Below are 18843 nucleotides of genomic sequence, written 5' to 3'. Positions count from 1 at the left end.
GTTCCTGAAGAGGGGCAGCAGCCTTTTCAGTAGTTGCAGGGGCAACAGTCTGGATGATTGACTGATCTGGTCTTGCAACATTAACCAAAACGGCCTTGCTGTGCTGCTACTGCGAACGGCTGAAAGCACGGGGAAACTACAGCCGTAATTTTTCCCGAGGACATGCAGCTTTACTGTATGATTAAATGATGATGGCGTCCTCTAGGGTAAAATATTCCGGAGGTAAAATAGTCCCCCATTCGGATCTCCGGGCAGGGACTACTCAGAAGGGCGTCGTTATCAGGAGAAAGAAAACTGGCTTTCTACGGAACGGAGCGTGGAATGTCAGATCCCTTAATCTGGCAGGTAGGTTAGAAAATTTAAAAAGAGAAATGTATAGGTTAAAGTTAGATATAGTGGGAATTAGTGAAGTTTGGTGGCAGGAGGAACAAGACTTTTGGTCAGGTGAATACAGGGTTATAAACACAAAATCAAATAGGGGTAATGCAGGAGTAGGTTTAATGATGAATCAAAAAATTGCAGTGCGGGTAAGCTACTACAAACAGCATAGTGAACGCATTATTTTGGCCAAGATAGACACAAAGCCCATGCCTACTACAGTAGTACAAGTTTATATGCCAACTAGCTCTGCAGATGATGAAGACATTGATTAAATGGATGGTGAGATATAAGAAACTATTCAGGTAGTGAAGGGAGACGAAAATTTAATAGTCATGGGTGACTGGAATTTGTCAGTAGGAAAAGGGAGAGAAGGAAACGTAGTAGTGATTATGCATTGGGGCTAAGAAATGAAAGAGGAAGCAGTCTGGTAGAATTTTGCACAGAGCATAACTTAATTATAGCTAACACTTGGTTCAAGAATCATAAAAGAAGGTTGTACACAAGGAAGAATCCTGGAGATACTAAAAGGTATCAAATAGATTATATAATGGTAAGCAGAGATTTAGGAGTCAGGTTTTAAAGTGTAGGACATTTTCAGGAGCAGATGTGGACGCTGACCACAATCTATTGGTTATGACCTGTAGGTTAACACTGAATAAACTGCAAAAAGGTGGGAATTTAAGGACATGGGATCTGGATAAGCTGAAAGAACCAGAGGTTGTACAGGGTTTCAAGGAGACCATAAGGGAACAGTTGGCAGGAATGGGAGAAAGAAACACAGTAGAAGAAGAATGGGTAGCTCTGAGGGATGAAGTCGTGAAGGCAGCAGAGGGTAAAGTAGGTAAAAAGACGAGGGCTGCTAGAAATTCTTGTGTAACAGAAGAAATATTGAATTCAATTGATGAAAGGAGAAAATATAAAAATGCAGAAAATGAAGCAGGCAAAAAGGAATACAAACGTCTCAAAAATGAGATCGTCAGGAAGTGCAAAATAGATAAGCAGGGATGGCTGGAGGACAAATGTAAGGATGTAGAAGCTTATCTTACTAGGGATAAGATAGATACTGCCTACAGGAAAATTAGAGAGACCTTTGGAGAGAAGAGAACCACGTGTATGAATATCAAGAGCTCAGATGGCAACCCAGTTCTAAGCAAAGAAGGGAAGGCAGAAAGGTGGAAGGAGTATATAGAAGGTTTATACAAGGGCGATGTACTTGAGGACAATATTATGGAAATGGGAGAGGATGTAGATGAAGACGAAATGGGAGATAAGATAGTGCGTGAAGAGTTTGACAGAGCACTGAAAGACCTGAGTCAAAACAAGGCCCCGGAGTAGACAGCATTCCATTAGAACTACTGACAGCCTTGGGAGAGCCAGTCATGACAAAACTCTACCATCTGGTGAGCAAGATGTATGAGACAGGCGAAATACCCTCAGACTTCAAGAAGAATATAATAATTCCAATCCAAAAGAAAGCAGGTGGTGACATATGTGAAAATTACCAAACTATCAGTTTAATAAGTCACAGTTGCAAAATACTAACGCGAATTCTTTACAGACGAATGGAAAAACTGGTAGATGCTGACCTCGGGGAGGATCAGTTTGAATTCTGTAGAAATGTTGGAACACGTGAGGCAATACTGACCTTACGACTTATCTTAGAAGAAAGATTAAGAAAAGGCAAACCTACGTTTCTAGCATTTGTAGACTTAGAGAAAGCTTTTGACAATGTTGACTGGAATACCCTCTTTCAAATTCTGAAGGTGGCAGGGGTAAAATACAGGGAGCGAAAGGCTATTTACAATTTGTACAGAAACCAGATGGCAGTCATAAGAGTCGTGGGGCATGAAAGGGAAGCAGTGGTTGGGAAAGGAGTGAGACAGGGTTGTAGCCTCTCCCCAATGTTATTCAATCTGTATATTGAGCAAGCAGTAAAGGAAACAAAAGAAAAATTTGGAGTAGGTATTTAAATTCATGGATAAGAAGTAAAAACTTTGAGGTTCGCCGATGACATTGTAATTCTGTCAGAGACGCAAAGGACTTTGAAGAGCAGTTGAACGGAATGGACAGTGTCTTGAAAGGAGGATATAAGATGAACATCAACAAAAGCAAAACGGGGATAATGGAATGTAGTCCAATTAAATCGGCTGATGCTGAGGGAATTAGATTAGGAAATGAGACACTTAAAGTTGTAAAGGAGTTTTGCTATTTAGGAAGTAAAATAACTGATGATGGTCGAAGTAGAGAGGATATAAAATGTAGACTGGCAATGGCAAGGAAAGCGTTTCTGAAGAAGAGAAAGTTGTTAACATCGAATATAGATTTATGTGTCAGGAAGTCGTTTCAGAAAGTATTTTTTTTTGGAATGTAACCATGTATGGAAGTGAAACATGGACGATAACTAGTTTGGACAAGAAGAGAATAGAAGCTTTCGAAATGTGGTGCTACAGAAGAATGCTGAAGATAAGGTGGATAGATCACGTAACTAATGAGGAGGTATTGAATAGGATTGGGGAGAAGAGAAGTTTGTGGCACAACTTGACTAGAAGAAGGGATCGGTTGGTAGGACATGTTTAGAGGCATCAAGGGATCACAAATTTAGCATTGGAGGGCAGCGTGGAGGGTAAAAATCGTAGAGGGAGACCGAGAGATGAATACACTAAGCAGATTCAGACGGATGTAGGTTGCACTAGGTACTGGGAGATGAAGAAGCTTGCACAGGATAGAGTAGCATGGAGAGCTGCATCAAACCAGTCTCAGGACAGAAGACAACAACAACAACCCCTGTATTCACCTGACCAAAAGTCTTGTTCCTCCTGCCATCGAACTTAACTAATTCCCACTATATCTAACTTTAACCTATACATTTCCCTTTTTAAATTTTCTAACCTACCTGCCCGATTAAGCGATCTAACATTTCACGCCCCGATCCGTAGAACGCCAGTTTTCTTTCTCCTGATAACGACGTCCTCTTGAGTAGTCCCCGCTCGGAGATCCGAATGGGGGACTATTTTACCTCCGAAATATTTTACCCAAGAGGACGCCATCACAAGTTAACAATACAGTATAGCTGCATGCCCTCGGGAAAAATTACGGCTGTAGTTTCCCCGTGCTTTCAGCCGTTCGCAGTACCAGCACAGCAAGGCCGTTTTGGTTAGTGTTACAGGGCCATATCAGTCAATCATCCAGACTGTTGTCCCTGCAGCTGTTGAAAAGGCTGCTGCCCCTCTTCAGGAACCACACGTTTGTCTGGCCTCTCAACAGATACCCCTCCATTGTGGTTGCACCTACGGTACGGCCATCTGTATCGCTGAGGCACGCAAGCCTCCCCACCAACAGCAAGGTCCATGGTTCATGGGGGGGAGGATGAATCAACATACCGTACTGAGAACATTTTCCTGTTTTGTGGTTAGACGCATCAGTACAAATAGAGAAAAATAAACCCGGCCTGGATGACTCTTTCAAAATTTCAGTAAAATCTGATACACTTCTGGGGGCGACTACTTCTTCCACGGGACATTCAGATTTAATTCGACCACACTGAAATACACGAATCCCTGTACACTTCTTTAGGTACTTTCACTTTGCAATTCACGCTATTACAACAGAGGTTATGTTTTACATTGCGATATACAAATGCCAGTTTTCATGCAGTAGTGCTGCTTCATTCTTTTTGAAGAAGTTAATCTTGTTTGTCTGTTTGACATCCCTTTCCCTCTCCTTGTGACCTACCACGAAATAAAAATGACTAAGCACTCACAGCTGCATTTCCTATAATACGAAATGGGTAGCATAAAATAAAAAAATGACTATAAGCCTATAACTCACATTACTTATCCAAGTTCTGCGAACACTGAAGACAGTGTGTTGCCACCATGCACAGTAGTAAAAGCCTTCTTGCGGAAAGAACAATGTGCTTTACGACAATCATTCTTTACATGTGCAATCCACGAGTACGTTTCGTGAGATACACACTTAACTTTTTTTTTATTTTCTTCCTTGGTGAATATTATTTTCCACTGTACACACCAGTAAAGCTCATCTTAAACTCTTTGTAATATACAAGGTGTTTCAAAAAGGACATTACAACTTTAAAAATTTATATAATTTTATTAAAAGAAGATATAGAGCTGCATTTAGTGTTATTTTGTAGGGAAACACATCAATTTCTTTTTTTTACATCAAACTAAAGATGTTGTATGTGACTTCCGTTGGTTATCCTGCACATATCCCATCGGAAGTCAGTTTCTTCCCAAACTCGCTGTAGCATTGCAGATGTAACTTGCTCAGAGGCGGCGTTAATTCTTGCTCTAAGTTCAGGTAGAGAAGCTGGCACAGGAGGTAAAAACACGATATCCTTGATGAATCCCTATTAAGAAAAAAAAATCGAGTTGTGTCAGGTCGGGGGAACATGGGGACAATGCAATTGGCGAATCACAGCCAGTTCATTGACCTGGAAAGCGGTCACTGAGAAAATCCCGGAAATCAGCCAGATAGTGGGGTGGCGCACCATCTTGCATGAAGTAAATATTTCGTTCTTGGTCATCCTCATCGATCTGTGGTATCAAAAGTCTCGCTCAGCAACGTCGTCAGCTGTGCTTGGAACGACCTAATGATTTCCCATGTCTTACCGAGCAACCTGTTTCTACTAAACATTTATGCCACTCATAAATTGTAGGCCTACTACGAGGATCTTTAGCGTACTTAGAACGGAAATTACGCTGAGCTGTTATTGCCGACTTCGATTCTTCAAACCCAAACATACAGCTGGCACGCTCGGGTCCAGTGTTAGAAGATATCTTAAACGCAACTACCGCTAGCGCTCCTTACGGTGTGATTCGACACTATCAAACTGCGCGAGACAAAACTTGATGTATTTCCCAACAAATTGACACTACCACCACCTCCGTCGGTACTATGAATTAATTTATATGGAATTTCAAAGTTGTAAAGTCCTTTTTGAAACACCCTATAATTCAGTGCACACCTGGTACACATTGTCCTAACTAAACGATTGAGCGATAGTGAAAAAGTTATACCTCGTTACGCGTCGAGATGTATCGAGCCGAAGCAAACGAGAAGTCATATTGGCGTGCTCAAATCATCTATAAAGGAAAGGAGGTGACAGAGAGCATCAAAGCAATCAACATCTAATTTAAAAGAATGAATGCGGCAGTTCTGAAAATACGGGATATATGCTGCAAAACATGGGACCCGGGATTTTCGACCAAATGCGGGATTACCAGGGATATACGGGATCGTTGGCAGTCCTAAATCCATCCAGACGTAGAATAATGGATATGAATTGCATTCTGAGATGGAAAACATCGCACTAGAAGCAAATAACTATTTAATCTCATGCGTAAACTACCTTTGGTTTATTTTCTGCAAAACTGTACATTTTGAGCCTTAGCTCGGACCATTTTCCGGTACCTAAGTACATTTGCTGATTACTGAAACTTGCGATGGTAAACACTGCCATACAAGCGCTTTTATTGTCTATTGTTGCTGTTTAGCTGAAACGTAGTTTCTAAAAAGGCTAACAATATAAACTGCGCCTGTTTTTAAGGTGATTAAAACTGTATACTGTACACAGAAGAATTTAATAAAATATTTTTTTAATGCACTCGGTTGACAATTCTCATTATGCAACAGAGCATTATATTTCACTACACCTACAGGAAATGAGCAACAGGTGAGAAGTGTTACGGAGGAAGAATATTTTGGAAAGGATGAGGGACGGGAAAGTTGCGGGTGATGAGTCCGAGCCAAGCTTTTAGAAAGAGCGGGAGAAACTTGAGAGGTGGAGGGAAGGGGCAGTGACGTGGGGAGGAAGGGAGTGTTCTGGAAGGGTAGACGGATCTCGTAGCGGAGTTCGTGGTCAGACTGGGGAGAGTCGGTTAACGTTTCGTTGGTGTAGGATGTGGAGAGTATGTAGGTGTAAGGTTGTGCGATGTGTTGTTACTAGTATGACAACGGAAGACGAGTTAACAATCACAGTTTAACACATTCACTACCACTGATAAGAATGTATTAAACAATAGGTTGTCAGAGCATCAGTGATGGCTTCAAATGGCTCTGAGCACTATGGGACTTTACTTCTGAGGTCATCAGTCCCCTAGAACTTAGACCTACTTAAACCTAACTAACCTAAGGACATCACACACACCTATGCCCGAAGCAGGATTCGAACCTACGACGTGGCGGTCGCGCGGTTCCAGACCGCTCGGTAACTCAGGCTGGCAGAATCAGTGATAATTTACTGCTTATTATTGCTACACGATGTGATCAAAAGTATCCAGACACCCAAAAAACATACGTTTTTCATATTAGGTTCACTGTGCTGCCACCTACTGCCAGGTACTCCATATCAGCGACCTCATTAGTTATTAGACATAGTGGGAGCAGAATGCGGCGTTCCGCGGAACTCACGGACTTCGAACGTGGTAAGGTGACTGGGAGTCACTTGTGCCATACGTCTGTACGCGAGATTTCTACACTCCTAAACATCCCTAGTTCCATTGTTTCCGATGTGATAGTGAAGAGGAAACGTAAAGGGACACGGACAGCACAAAAGCGTACAGTCTGACCTCTTCTGTTGACTAACAGAGGCCGCCGACAGTTGAAGAGGTTCGTAATGTGTAATAGGCACACATCTATCCAGACAATCACACAGGAATTCTAAACCGCATGATGTTCCACTGCAAGTACTATGACAGTTATTTGGGAGGTGAGAAAACTTGGATTTCATGGTCCAGCAGCAGCTCATAAGAAACTTCCTGGCAGATTAAAACTGTGTGTCGGATCGAGACTCGAACTCGGGACCTTTGCCTTTCGCGGGCGAGTGCTCTACCAACTGAGCTACCCAAGCACGACTCACGCCCCGTCCTCACCGCTTTACTTCTGCCAGTACCTCGTCTCCTACCTTCCAAACTTTACACAAGCTCTCCTGCGTACCAAGCAGAACTCTCTCTACCAAACACTTTCCCGCGAAAGGCAAAGGTCCCGAGTTCGAGTCTCGGTCTGGCACACAGTTTTAATCTGCCAGTAAGTTTCATATCAGCACACTCCGCTGCAGAGTGAAAATCTCATTCTGGAAACATCCCCCAGGCTGTGGCTAAGGCATGTCTCCGCAATATCCTTTTTTTCAGGAGTGCTAGTTCTGCTTGTATCGCAGGAGAGCTTCTGTAAAGTTTGGAAGGTAGGAGACGAGGTACTGGCAGAAGTAAAGCTGTGAGGACAGGGCGTTAGTCGTGCTTGGGTAGCTCAGTCGGTAGAGCACTTGCCCGCAGAAGGCAAAGGTCCCGAGTTCGAGTCTCGGTCCGGCACACAGTTTTAATCTGCCAGGAAGTTTCATATCAGCGCACACTCCGCTGCAGAGTGAAAATCTCATTCTGGAGGCAGCTTTTAAGCCACACATCACGCCGGTAAATGACAAACGACGCCTCGCTTGGTGAAAGGAGCGTACACACTGGACGCCTGAACAGTGGAAAAACGTTGTGTGGAGTGACGAATCACGGTACACAATGAAGCGATCCGATGGCAGGATGTGGTATGGCGAATGCCCGGTGAACGTCTTCTGCCAGCGTGTGTAGTGCCAACAATAAAATTCGGAGGAGGTGGTGTTACGGTATAGTCGTGCTTTTCATGGAGAGGGCTTGCACTCCTTGTTGTTTTGCGTGGCAATGCTACAGCACAAGCCTACATTGATGTTTTAGGTACCTTCTTGCTGCCCACTGTTTAAGAGCGATTCAGGGATAGCGATTGCATCTTTCAACACGATCGAGCATCTGTTCATAATGCACGGCCTGTGGCGGACTGGTTACTCGACAATAACATCCCTATAATGGACTGTCCTGCAGAGAGGCCTGACCTGAATCCTATAGAAGACCTTTGGGATATTTTGGAACGCCGACTGCGTGTCAGGCCTCACCGAACGACATCGATACCTCCCCTCAGTGCAGCACTCCGTGAAGAATCGGCTGCTATTCCCCAAGAAACCTTCCAGCATCTTATTGAACGTATGCCTGCGAGAGTGGAAACTGTCACAAAGGCTAAGGGTGGGCCAACACCATACTGAATTCCAGCATTACCGATGGAGGATGCTACGAACTTGTAGGTCATTTTCAGCCATGTGTCCGGATACTTTTGATCACATAATGTACGTATCAGTGTGCCAGTGAAAAGGGAAGCCTCCTGATTGTATGCAGATACAATTAGTGTCAGTTGCTCTCATAGTTTAGATGACAGAGCGCAAGACTCTTCAGCGTTTGGCTAGGGCTCGTCCCAGGTCCAATCTTTGTATAGCTGTCGTTCGGTTTTAGGAAACCAAACGAAGAACACTTTGGCGATACCGTCTCTGACGGTCCGCTTGAATTTGCGCAAAGGCCCGGTTGGCTATTTCATTGCCAATTAATTTGGAAACGGCGCAACGTATCATTTTTTTTAGCAATCATTTCTCAACGCAAATTACCCTGCAACATCCTTACAAGCTCATTAGACTGTTTCTGACCACCCTCTATCACTCGCCATTAATCCCATTAATGGTGTATATGCCTATCCTGATTTCGAAATGTAATTTGCACACAACGAATAGTTAGTCCTGCAGCAGGACTGATATAACATAGAATCCAACTGAGAGCAAATCTACAATACGGCCGTCAGTATAACTCCGTCCGAACAGGCCTTGGAAGGCCCAAAGGTACCGACCGGCCGCCGTGTCATCCTCAGATCACAGCCGTCACTGAATCCGGAGATGGAGGGGGATGTGGTCAGCACACCGCTCTCCCTGCCGTATTGCAGTTTACGACTACTTCTCAATCAAGTAGCTCCTCGGTTTGCCTCACAAGGGCTGAGGGCACCCCGCTTGCCAACAGCACTCGGCAGACCGGATGGTCATCCATCTAAGTGTTAGCCCAGCCCGACAGCGCTTATCTTCCGTGATCTGAAGGGAACTGGTGTTGCCACTGCGGCAAGGCCGTTGGCCCACCGTCAGTATAGCTGTTCTGGAACTGCCACTTGTCATTACCAAATGTTCTGTTAAAATTATGGTATGCAGCCTGATTCAGAAGTCATTCCCCATAGGACAAAGTCTACGTTGGTGATTCACTGTCTTGGCATATAGGACAAAGTTGTTTGCAGGGATACGGCAGGAATGGATCATTCGAAGCAAAAAAAGTCTAGTAAATATGGGCTCAAAACTGCATACCTTCATAGCTATGAGCACTTGTTCAATAGAAGACATGTAGTAGTGATAGAAGAGATGTATTTCACAGCAGCGAAGATGAACGAGAGATAAAACTCTTGTGTGGTTTTCTTTACAAGAAATCTCCGCACGTATCCAACGAATGTGATACGCCTGGGCTCTTCAGGCTTTGTTTAGGGACATCAGAAAAGATATTGGGGCTTCTTCAAGACAGCAAACTATCCTAGACTGAACACGTTATTCATACTGTTACGAAAACAGACAAAGCTCTGAATATACAATGTGTGTGGTGGGGTGCTAACTGGATATCACCACGACCTTCTACTATGGACTAATACTTTCCCTAATGGAGTACGGAAGTTTTCTATTTGGAATTGCTTCACAATAGGTACCAAACTGCTAAATATGATTCAATTTCGGGCTATATGCGGCTCCTAGGGGCAACGAAGTCGTCACTAACTGGTGCCCATATGACAGAAGCCAAGGAAATGCCTCTTGACAACCGTAGAGAACTACGTGCTAAACAGTTTCTGCTTCAATGATTCGTAAAAAGCAATTACAGTGTCATAGTTCAAACTAACTGGTTGGCAGGACGAGAACGCCCAGAAGAAAGCAAATGTACATCATTGTCAGTAAAAGGCTTCCGATGTCTCAGATTCCAGTTTCCTTTGACACAGAGGAACCGAATATTATTAGTGTTCAGAAAAAATATAAAGAAGTTTGCCGGCCTGAAGTCTTTTATCTACCAGTCAGAGTGTATCAGAAGTTCAGATATAATACTGATGTAATACATTATCTGGAAAGCGAATAGCCGGATCATATATACTGACATTGGTTGTGCAATTATTGCCTTAGATAGAAAGTTATCATTGCCACCATTAAGTAGCACTTACACAGCATAAGTAACCGTAGTTACAGAAACAAGTTTAGAATTGAAAAAGGGACCGAAATAATAATTCTCACTGATTGTTTGGAGCAATTAGAGCATCGAAAGTACAATAGTTATGTTTATGATGTGGTGAAATTAATAATTCCACCACAGAGAGAAATAAGACTATGAAAATAAACTCGCTGATCTAACGTTGGTAAAGGGGCATTCAGGTATTCGGCATAATGTAATAGTAGATGGTATTGCAAAAATAGCTTCAAAGAAGCTGCCCCGTTATATCCACAGCTTTCGTATTTAGAATGAAATTTTCACTCTACAGCGGAGTGTGCGCTGATATGAAACTTGCTGGCAGATTAAAACTGTGTGCCGGACCGAGACTCAAAGTCGGGACCTTGCCCCAGGCTGTGGCTAAGCCATGTCTCCGCAATATCCTTTCTTTCAGGAGTGCTAGTTCTGCAAGGTTCGCAGGAGAGCTTCTGTAAAGTTTGGAAGGTAGAAGGAGAGGTACTGGAGGAAGTAAAGCTGTGAGGACGGGGCGTGAGTCGTGTTTGGGTGGCTCAGTCGGTAGAGCACTTGCCCGCGGAAGGCAAAGGTCCCGAGTTCGAGTCTCGGTCCGACACACAATTTTAATCTGCCAGGAAGTTTCAGCTTTCGTATTGTTTCTCCATGTTTCAGTGGTGGCCAGTATTGCAGCGGAAAGAAGGTTTTTCGTTGGCTTCAGTCCGGCGCATTACACCAACTAAACTGTGGTACAGCCTGAAAAATCTCCCAAGGAGATAGGAGACAACAGTACATAAGAACAAGTTCGGGACCGTCATGTTTCCCTGCATACCACTACAGGACTGGAGTGATGGATTCTCCCACACGCAGTAAGCATTCAGAAGGCTACAGACAGCTCAACCATCTCACTTTGGGATGCCTATATATGCTCCATAGCCATATAAATTGTGGGAAAACCCCACAAAAACGAAAATATCGTTTCCAACAAATATTAAAACCTTGATTTGTGAGAACACCGTCAAAACTAACGGTTTAATAGCGTGTTACCTACAAGAAACTCTGACACACCAAATAATGAATATGTAATTTTTTATATGAATAAAATACCTGTTTACTTTAAAATTTTAATTGTAGTCGCTAGCCGAAGCAATTTTAATAGCTATATTGTTTCCTGCAAAAATCGAAACAATTTAAAAAATTAAAAATGAGTATCATCCTTGACTGTCTCAAAAACCCAGACAATTAGTAACTAAAATACAATGACTTCAGACAGAAATGTAAACCAGAAGTATTGACTTTTTTGCCCTTTGCTATCTCAGAAGAGATGAACTTGCAAACCATCAAATAACATATACGTGATTACTCTGCTATTCACAATAAAGTGCCTGTCAGAGAGTTCAATGAACCACCTTCGAGCTGTCTCTCTACCGTTCCAATCTCGAACGGCACGCGAGAAAAACGAGCACTTACATTTTTCTGTGCGAGCCCTGATTTCTCTTATTTTATCGTGATGATCATTTCTCCCTATGTAGGTGGGTGCCAACAGAATATTTTCGCAATCGGAGGAGAGAACTGGCGACTGAAATTTCATGAGAAGACCCCGTCGCAACGAAAACCGCCTTTGTTTTAATGATTGCCACTTCAACTCACGTATCATGTCTGTGACACTAAATCATTTTGCAAGTCATTTTGATCATCTGACGACTTTACAAGACGGTAAATGATAGCAACATCTGCAAATAATCTACGTCGGTTACTCAGATTGTCTCCTATGTCGTTAACATAGATCAGAAACTACAGAGGACCTATAACACTTCCTTGGGGAACGCCGGATATTACTTCTGTTTTACTCGATGACTTTCCTTCTATTACTACACACTGTGACCATTCCGACAAAAAATGACGAATCCACTCGCACAAGCGAGGCGATACTCGGTAGGTACTGTAGAGTAATGTACTGAATCGACTGTGAGAAAGCTAAGTGGCAAAGACATTATATGAGAGACTCTATGATAATTATATCGTTGACTTGGAATATTAGTCTCTCTGTGGTTTACTCGTAACTAAGGATAACTAGAGTTTTCTGTTCGCTTCTTTTGATATTATGTGGAGAATTGAACAAGAGACACAATAAACCGTTATTATTTCATGAGAAAAAAGGTGAGCGTTACGACCTTTATTAGTATTTTTGGAAGTATTGAAATAGCAGAATTGCGACGTGTACGGGAAGAGACGTGGACAACAGCACTCGAATCTGCAAACTCATGTATGAATAGTTGCCAAAAATATCCAGCTGTCTCTCCCAAGACTCTTGATATGCCCAAAAAACAGCAATTCTTTTAACAGCACTATCAGAGACAATTTTATCACGTTGTTACGAGCTTTTACTGCGAGCATAATACATCGACAACAGACAAACAAAAAATAGACAAACACAAGAATCTACCACAGTGCGCAGTTTGGTTACAAGACGCTTGTGAGGAACGGTGTCGAAAGCTTTCTGGAAATCTAAAAATATGGAATCAATTTGACATCCCATGGCGATAGCACTTATTACTTCACAAGTATAAAGAGCTAGTTGTGTTTCAGAAGAACGATATTTTCTGAAACCGTGCTGACTATGTGTCAATAAATCGTTTTCTTCGAGGTATTTCATAATGTTCGACTACTGTATATGTTCCAAAACCCTCCTGCAAATCGACGTTAGTGATATAGGCCTGTAATTCAGCGGATTACTCCTACTTCCCTTTTTGGGTTTTGGTGTGACGTGAGCAATTTTCCAGTCTTTAGGTACGGATCTTTCTGTGAGCGAGTGGTTGTATATAATTGCTAAATATGGAACTATTTTATCAGCATACTCTGAGAGGAACCTGACTGGTATACAATCTGGACCGGAGGCCTTGCCTCTATTAAGTGATTTAAGCTGCTTCGTTACTCGGAGGATATCTACTTCTATGTTTCTCATCTTGGCAGTTGTTCTTGATTAGAATTCAGAGCCGGCCGAGTTGACCTAGCGGTTCTAGGCACTTCAGTCTGGAAACGCGCGACCGCTACGGTCGCTGGTTCGAATCCTGCCTCGGGCTTGGACGTGTGTGAGGTCCTTGGGTTAGTTAGGTTTAAGTAGTTCTAAGTTCTAGGGGACTGATGACTTCAGATGTTAAGTCCCATAGTGCTCAGTGCCATTTGAACCATTTTTTTTTGGAATTCGGGAATATTTAAGAAGTTGTTGTGTATACGTAGCATTACGCGGTCAAAGTAAACGTCACTACATAATCATTCGTAACGACCTCATTTTCGCTGCGTGTAAATCACTGCATGTTCAAATGGTTTAAATGGCTCTGAGCCCTATGGGACTTAACATATGAGGTCATCAGTCCCATAGAACTTAGAACTACTTAAACCTATCTAACCTAAGGACATCACACACATCCATGCCCGAGGCAGGATTCGAACCTGCGACCGCAGCGGTGGCGTGGTTCCGGACGGAAGCGCCTAGAACCGCTCGGCCACTCCGGGCGGCAAATCACTGCATGTGTTAACACAAATAGCCGTCTCTGTTATTTCAACGCGTTTGGAGATGTGCAGCTTTCAACTGAATTACGGCGATAGTTTCCAGTCAGTATAGTCTTTTCAGAAGTTTCGGGCGTGATGTGTGAGGCCATTCATGCATCCAGTTCCTGCTGTTCACAATGGGAACACGAAAATTTGTTTAAATCATCAATGCTCACCCTGGACGGACTAGAGTGGTAAACACATTCACAATGAGACCACATGCTTGCCTAAATGGGAGTTCCTGAACGGTGCGAAGCATTGCGACCGGCGTTGGTGCCTGGCTTGCGTGGTAAACATATTTACACCTGCAACGTGAAGTGGCTTTCCACGCAAAGCAAAAGGACCCGCGCATAGCGGCACTGCTCGTCATGGAGACAGTCTGGCTGGGAAAACAAGTCGCTCACAACAACAGTGTCTCTTGTTTCACGTGGCCAGCGCCGGATACACACCAACAGCCGGGGAAAACAGCTCGTTGCATTGTTCTCCACTGATAGTTCACCCGTAGTGTTGTGGTTCCTTTTTTTCACAAATATTTATCTACAGATACTGTGACGAAAATGGTATTCGTCCGACCACAGCGCACAGAATATAACAAACAATGTCATAAAAATATAGCTAACAAGGGAACATCCCCATCGCACCTCCCTCAGATTTAGTTATAAGTTGGCACAGTGGATAGGCCTTGAAAACCTGAACACAGGCCAATCGAAGAAACAGGAAGAAGTTGTGTGGAACTATGAAATAAATAAGCAAAATATTCAAACTGAGTATTTCATGGGTAAGATATGCAACATCAAGGAGGGTGTCAGCGTAGTATCGCCGTGCTCCCGTGGTTAGCGTGAGCAGCTGCGGAAAGAAAGGTCCTTAGTTCAAGTCTTGCCTCGAGTCAGCCGGCACGGTAGCTCAGCGTGGGCGGTCGGAGGGTTAGCTGCCCTCTGTAATAAAAAAAACTGAGTGACTGGATCAGTAACGAACTTCAATGGGCGTCAGGTGACGTCCGCCACGAACAATTGAAACGAACTAAATGAACTTAAAAAAAGTGAAAAGTTTAATTTTCAGACAATTAACAAAGTTCAGGCACTCCCACATAATAAACTTCGCTCTCCAAAATTCCAGCACATGTTCAGATTTGCTTGGACATATGCAAGATTTGACGGACTACACACGGAAAAACTTGAAAACGTTAAAAATATATATTCTGACAGAGCACATGGAAAACTGTGCGACTGTGAAACTGTTGCATTCATTTGTTGCAGTTTATGTGACAAACTCTTATGTTTTCATCACTTTTTTGGGAGTGATTATCACACCCACAAGAAAACCTAAAACGGGCAAGGTAGAAGAATCTTTTTACCCATTCGCCAAGTGTACAAGTTAGGTGGGTCGACAACATATTCCTGTCATGTGACGCACATGCCGTCACCAATGTCGTATAGAATATATCAGAGGTGTTTTCCTGTGGAGGAATCGGTTGACCTTTGACCTTGCGATCAAATGTTTACGGTTCCCATTGGAGAGGCACGTCCTTTCCTCTACAAATCGCATGGTTTTGCGGTGCAGTCGCAAAATACAGACACTAAACTTATTACAGTGAACAGAGACGTCAGTGAACGAACGGACTTTGCGAAAATAAAGAAAGTAAACTTTTCACTCGAGAGAAGACTTGAGCCAAGGACCTCTCGTTCCGCAGCTGCTCACACTAACCACGGGACCGCGGCGCTCCTAAGCTCACATTGTCCTTGATGTTACCTATCTTGCCCATGGACTAATCAGTTTGTATATTTTGCTTATTTTTTTCATAGTTCCACACAATTTCTTCGTGTTTTCTCGATTGATCTGTGTTCAGTTTTTCAAGGCCTATCCACTGTGCCAACTTATAACTAAATCTGAGGGGGGTGCGATGGGGAGGTTCCCTTGTAAGAAACGAACAATAATTATTTCCTTAAATCGGTTAATATCTACATTTAGATATTAACCGGTGTTTAGTTTCATATGTTGCTTAATTTTTGAGCAAATCGCCGTTATTTGTAATCATGCCACAGTTGATGTAAAACTAGTATTCGTGTAGTATACAGGGTCCCATGCGTGGTGCACTGACACACATCCCTCTCCATTTCCTTATGCTGTTGTTTCATACAAATGGCCTTCGAACACTATTGGACTTAACATCTAAGGTCATCAGTCCCCTAGACTTAGAACTACTTAAACTTAACTAACCTAAGGACATACGACACATCCATGCCCGAGGCAGCATTCGAACCTGCGACCGTAGCGGTCGCGCGGTTCCAGATTGAAGCACCTACAACCGCTTGGCCATTACGGCTGTCTGTTGTTTCATATACTGTAATGGATAATTCCCTCTCTCTTTTCAAACCCGGTTAGTGATATTAAAGCAACCTGGGTCGAAACCGAAACGAAACTACAAAAGAAGAGAGAAATTTACATCAGGTGACAGTCTTTTCAAGAAATCGGAGAAACCATTGACGAACCTACTAGTACAGTGAACGCTATTATATATAGGTTTAATCGGAAGAAAACGTGGTAAAACCAATCACGGAGCGGTCGTTCTGCAGTTCTATCCGAGAAGGAAAAACGTCAGCTACTTAGAGAAGTCAAGAAAAATCCAATACTAAGCGCTCCAAAACTTACTACTGCAGTACAAACGTCTACAGGAAAGTCTGTTTTAGCATAGACTCTAAGAAATGTGCTTTATGAAGCTGAATATGGAACGCAAACAGCCCTAGGGAAACCATACATCAATAAACTCAACAGAAGGAAGCGAGTTGCATTTGCAAGAGAACATGTTTGATGTCTATTTACTGACGAGAGTCGATTTGAACTGTTTAAGTCGAAGTGGAGAGTAACAGTGTGGAGAAAAACTAATTGTGGGCTTGAATAGAGGGACCTGAAGAGAGAAATATTACAGCTTCAGTTAAACATGGAGGAGGTTCACAACCTGTCCGGGCAGCATATGTGCAAATGGCGTAGGAGATTTGCGTTTTATTTATAAAATTATGGACCACAAGGTTTACATAAACTTCCTAACAACTCACCTATCCAGACGTGTGAGTAATGTAAGTCTTTTAGGGGATTATATTTTCATGTAGTAAAAGTAGTAAATGAGTTTTGCTATTTGTGGAGCAAAATAACTGATGATGGTCGAAGTAGAGAGAATATAAAATGTAGACGGGCAATGGCAAGGAAAGCGTTTCTGAAGAAGAGGAATTTTTTTAACATCGAATATAGATTTAAGTGGCAGGAAGTCGTGTCTGAAAGTACTTGTATGGAGTGTAGCCATGTATGTAAGTGAAACGTGGACGATAAATAGTTTAGATAAGACGAGAATAGAAGCTTTCGAAATGTGGTGCTACAGAAGAATGCTGAAGATTAGATGGATAGATCACATAACTAATGAGGAGGAATTGAATAGAATTGGGGAGAAGAGAAATTTGTGGCAGAACTTGACTAGAAGAAGGGATCGGTTTGTAGGAGATATTCTGAGGCATCAAGGGATCACCAGTTCAGTATTGGAGGGCAGCGTGGAGGGTAAAAATCGTAGAGGGAGACCAAGAGATGAATACACCAAACAGATTCAGAAGGATGTAGGCTGCAGTAGGTACTGGGAGATGAAGAAGCTTCCACAGGATAGAGTAGCATGGAGAGCTGCATCAAAACAGTACATGGACTGAAGACAGCAACAACATTTTCACGTAAGACTATGATCAAAGGTTACAGCTCTAGATGCAAGGATGTGGCTTTTGTACACATAACACTCCCCACTAGATGCCGATACCACCGCAATCCCCAAGCTCTATGTAAAGTTTCTATACGAAATTGTATGTGAGAAAAATGAATGTATGTAAATTGCAAACACTTTCTCCTCGTGTAACGTGGATTTTAGATATCATATTCCATTGCTGAACAAAACTGACTGTGTTGCCGTTGGGAATAGTGTGGTGAAATAACATTTTAAACTTCATAAAAAGAAAAATTTGAAATGAAGAAGCCGACCGGTGTCGCCGAGCGGTTCTAGGCGCTTCAGTCTGGAACCGCGCCACCGCTACGATCGCAGGTTCGAATCCTGCCTCGGGCATGTCCTTAGGTTAGTTAGGTTTAAGTAGTTCTAAGTTCTAGGGGACTGATGACCTCAGATGTTAAGTCCCATAGTGCTCAGAGCCATTTGAACCATTTTGAAATGAAGAAAATGAATCTAATTAAATGCCAAAAGAAGCTAATTTTGTGCTCAGTGAAAACTATAATTAAAACTTAATACCGAAGTACATTATGAACGTTGCGTGATATGAAGTGCAATGTTAGTCTTGGAAAACGAAAGAAAATAATTGTTTGAAATTACCGATATTGTACACTGAAAATTAAGCTGCTTCGTAACACGACACCTGAAAAAAGCCGGCTATACACAGTTTGCTCAAGAATGCAAAGTGAGATCTGCCCTGAAATAAAAATGACTTACCTCTTGCTCAGCTTTCTGTTTTCGTGTCCGGAGTTCTTAGGTTCTCCAAAGCTAACACAACTCAGCAGAGGCATCAGCGAAAGGTAAGTAATCTACTCTAAATTTTTTTGTTTGCCAGAAACCGTCTGTGACTACATGTGGCGTAAGGAGCATTACAGACACGACAAAATATTCACACTTTACTATGAATAATGGAGGTGGATTTTACTCTAAAGAAAATCGTTCTTAAGAAATTAAACTGATTATTGACAAAACGACTGCACAACATAAGACTAACAATTACAAATTTCTCTCGTTGCAAAGAAAATACAAACATAGCTATTAAAATTCTTCCAAAATCTTCAT

General features: G+C 42.5%; 1 non-coding gene across 1 annotated transcript; it reads left to right on the top strand.

Moving 5' to 3' along the window:
* Positions 1-11021: 11021 nt before the first annotated feature.
* On the top strand, positions 11022-11096 carry Trnap-cgg (transfer RNA proline (anticodon CGG)). Its single transcript has one exon. It is a non-coding gene; the product is annotated as a tRNA-Pro (tRNA).
* Positions 11097-18843: the final 7747 nt, after the last annotated feature.

Source organism: Schistocerca gregaria, chromosome 7 (assembly GCF_023897955.1).
Source record: "Schistocerca gregaria isolate iqSchGreg1 chromosome 7, iqSchGreg1.2, whole genome shotgun sequence".
NCBI classification, from domain to species: Eukaryota; Metazoa; Arthropoda; class Insecta; order Orthoptera; family Acrididae; genus Schistocerca; species Schistocerca gregaria.
This window is presented reverse-complemented; position numbering and strand designations above follow the sequence as displayed.